At 45.3% G+C, this 4076-nt stretch overlaps 1 long non-coding RNA gene across 1 annotated transcript in view; it reads left to right on the top strand.

The window, feature by feature from the left end:
* LOC105554478 overlaps nucleotides 1-4076 on the top strand; it is an 8560-nt gene that overhangs the window by 1084 nt on the left and 3400 nt on the right. Inside the window, exon 2 of the long non-coding RNA XR_001008332.1 lies at nucleotides 2710-3130. This is a non-coding gene — a long non-coding RNA (uncharacterized LOC105554478). The remainder of the gene's footprint in view (nucleotides 1-2709; nucleotides 3131-4076) is intronic.

Raw genomic sequence — 4076 nt, 5'->3', positions numbered from 1 at the left:
CTCTGTTGCCCAGGTTGGAGTGCAGTGGCATGATCTTGGCTCACAGCAACCTCCACCTCCCCAGTTCAAGTGATTCTCCTGCCTCAGCCTCCCTAATAGCTGGGGTTACAGGCATACGTCACCACACCTGGCTGATTTTTGTATTTTTAGCAGAGACAGGGTCTCGCCATGTTGCCCAGGCTGGTCTCCAACTCCTGAGCTCAAGCGATCCTCCTGCCTCGTCCTCCCAAAGTGCTGGGATTACAGGCATGTGCCACCAAGCCTGGCTAAGTTTGTTAACTTTTTAACACAAGTAAACAAACTTGCAGAAAAGAGCCCAGATGAGCACATAGCATGATGGATCTTCACAAAGGAAACACGACCACATAAGCATCACCTGGATCAAGGAGGGCATGGCTGGCACACCAGGGGCAGCCCTTATTCATGCTTCCTTCCAGCCACCACCTCTCACTAAGTATCAGCCTACTAATGGAATCAATTGGCTTTGTCTTTGAACTTTATATATATTAATCAGTAGAATCACACAAGAACTGGCTTCTTTCAATCAACATCTATGAGAGTCACCCATGTTGTTGCAGCCAGTTTGTCACTGCTGGGTCATACTGCATTCTAGTGTGCGAAAACACCACATTTATCTGTTCTACTGCTGATGAACATTTGGATTGTTTCTAGTTTTGATCTATTATGAATTATGCTGCTATTTTGGTGAACATATGTATGCATATTCATTTATATGTATGTAGGAGTGGAATGTTTAGCTATTCACATCTCTCTTTTTTTTGAGATGGAGTCTTGCTCTGTTGCCCAGGCTGGAGTGCAGTGGCACCATCTCAGTTCACTGCAACCTCCGCCTCCCAGGTTCAAGCGATTCTCCTGCCTCAGCCTCCCAAGTAGCTGGGATTACAGATGCACACCACCACACCTGGCTAATTTCTGTATTTTTAGTAGAGACGAGGTTTCACCATGTTGGTCAGGCTGGTCTCAAACTCCTGATCTTGTGATCCACCCACCTCAGCCTCCCAAAGTGCTGGGATTTCAGGTGTGAGCCACCGCACTCGGCCAGCCATTGCGCCCGGCCAACACGTCTCTTTATCGTTTTTATTTTTGGGGCCTTGCTTTGTCACCCAGGCTGGAGTGCAGTGGCACAAATATGGCCACTGCAGCCTCAACCTTCTGTGCTCAAGTGATCCTCCCACCTCAGCCTCCCAAGTAGCTGGGACTACAGGCAGTCACAACCACACCCAGCTAAGTTTTGCATTTTCTGTACAAACACGGTTTTTCATCATGTTGCCCAGGCTAGTCTGGAATTCCTGAGCTCAGGTGATCCACCCGCCTTGGCTCCCAAAGTGTTGGGATTACAGGCGTGAGCCACTGCACCCAGCTCTTCATCATTCTTCATATGACAAAGTCAAACTTCTTTTTCCTTTTTGAGACGGAGTTTCGCTCTTATTGCCCAGGCTGGAGTGCAATGGCACGATCTCAGCTCACTGCAGCCTCTGCCTCCTGGGTTCAAGCGATCCTCCTGCCTCAGCCTCCTGAGTAGCTGGGATTACAGGTGCACACCAACATGCCTGGCTAATTTTTGTATTTGTAGTAGGGATGGGGATTCACCATGTTGGCCTGGCTAGACTCGAACTCCTGACCTCAGGTGATCTGCCTGCCTCGGCCTCCCAAAGTGTTGGGATTACAGGAGTGAGCCACTGTGTCTGGCTCATATGACAAAGTCAAACTTCTATTACCTGGTGAGCAAACATTAAAAATTCTTACCTGGAGGAGCTGTGTCCCAGCAGTCTAATTTGGACAAATATGTTGTTGAGGAACAGGTCAATCACTTCACTTTGATTCAATGCTTTCTGTGTGCCAGAATCTGGGCTGGGTGCTACAGAGACACTGACTGACAGAACCCTTACCCTTGGCCGGGCACAGTGGCTCCCACCTGTAATCCCAGCACTTTGGGAGGCTGAGGTGGGGGAATCACTTAAGTCCAGGAGTTCAAGATCTGCCTGGTCAACGTGGTGAAACCTCGTCTCTAGTAAAAATACAAAAATTAGCCGGGTGTGGTAGCACGTGACTGCAATCCTAGCTACTCGGGAGGCTGAGGCAGTAGAATCCCTTGAACCTCGGAGGCAGAGGTTGCAGTGAGCCAAGATCGCACCACTGTACTCCAGCCTGGGCAACAGAGTAAGACTCTGTCTCACAAAAAAAAAGAAAAGAAAAGAAAATGAAAAACGAATGTTGATAATAGTGATAAGCGTAAGTCTCATGATCCAAAGCAAAAGCGATAAGGCTAGAGTCTGAATCATAAGCAATACCATCTCACCCAAATCTATTTGGCTTCTCAGCTTTGGAATGTGAGTAGTTCAATTTCAAATAGTGAGGGATTTACCAAAAAAATGTATCCAAATCTATTCAGTTCCCGAGTTCAAACAGTGAGATCTTGAATAGTGACAGAAAAAAAGTATAGGGTACTATACTTTTACCTAAATCATATCTACTTATACTTTTTAGGGTAATAAGGCATTTTACATTTTTAGCTTTTGGAAATAAGATCCTCCTGTAACTACTACTTGAGCATGTTTTCAGCAATAACCTACATACAAACATGAGAGGCCACCTGCTTCTTCCCACTGACACCAGCCCCTCCCTCGTCCAGGCCTTTGTTCTCTGCTCAGGTCATTTACCTCCTTCCTTCAGCTTCTTGGCCTTCAGGATTCCGCTGACACATTGCATTCTTGGGAGAACTTTCCAATTCCAATTATGGACTAGCTGCTCCTGCCCTGTGCTCTTCGCTTGGTGACTATTCTTATCCCTTTTCAACCCTTTTCACACTGTTTTGTGACTGTCTCTTTACCTGTCTGAAAGCTGTATTAATTTGGATATTTGGCTCCTTTCACAGAGACCAAAATATAAATGGCTTAAGCAACGTAAAGATCACACACACAAGTCAGGCAAATCGACCATCTGAGGGGTGAGGAAACTGCCACAAGGGTTGCCCACGATCCTGGTTCCTTGTGTTTTATTACTTTGTCATTCCCTAGGATGTTGTCTCCATTTACAAGGCCAAAACAGGTTCATCATCAGCTTATCTCACTCTAGCCCCGGGAAGGGCAGCATGGAGTTAAAATGACAGGCAGCGCCTTCTTTTTTAAACAAATTATGACTTTTCAAGGACATAGCCAGGGTCTTCACTTCTGGGAGAAGGTGTGAGTTTAATGTAGGCTGCCCTGAGTTAATGATGGGTTAATGCAACCCAAGTCACTTCCTTATAAGGATGTAACCAGAAGCTGTTCCCATCACTTCTGTTTATATTATACTAGCCAGATGTTTGTTAGTCACTTTCCTGGCATCAAGAGCCCTTCTTACTAAAAGGTAGAAGGAAAGAATGGACATTATGGGGCGATAAGCTCTCTGCCACACACACCACACTGGGCATTAAGTTCTGAGTTTGTTCACCATTATGTCAGTAATGCTCAGTACAAAGTGTTTAATGAAATGGCTAAATCTTTGACAGTGCTAGAACAGAGGATATAATGCCGGGAGTTTCTGAACAGAGGACTGGATCTTTTTCAATAAAAGAAATAAAAGTTAGACCACCGTAGACTAGAATTGACTGTTCTGCGAGTCCCCTTGAACAAGCTCTGAACCTTTTTCTTTTTGATGAAATGGGGATAATGCTCTTTGATCCCTAGTATGAGTTGGGAGTGTTAAAGAAGATAACATTTGGCAGTGTGTAGTACACAGATCATGCTGAAAAATATGATCTTCCCTTCCATTTGCAGAAGTGCTGGCAACATCCGCTGTCACACTAGCTGTCGCAGTATCTGCCTGCTGTTCAACCTGTACCATACCTGACTGGCAAAGCCAACGAACACGCAGCCAGTCTGCTCTCTTATGCACTCTAAATTTTATGTCGAGGTTAAGCTAAACTACCAGCAAGTTGGATACTTAGACCTCACATTTAATTGTCAAGATTTTTGCTTTTTCTCATAACCCACATCTATGATATACCTGTGTTTCTCAGGATTGGGTGCATGTCAAGCAGAGTCCAATCTACTCCTCAAATTTAAGACCTGCTG

This window comes from Mandrillus leucophaeus, unplaced genomic scaffold (assembly GCF_000951045.1).
Source record: "Mandrillus leucophaeus isolate KB7577 unplaced genomic scaffold, Mleu.le_1.0 Scaffold645, whole genome shotgun sequence".
In the NCBI taxonomy this organism is placed as follows: Eukaryota; Metazoa; Chordata; class Mammalia; order Primates; family Cercopithecidae; genus Mandrillus; species Mandrillus leucophaeus.
Note: the sequence above shows the minus strand (reverse complement) of the source record. Positions and strands in the feature narration are given on the sequence as shown.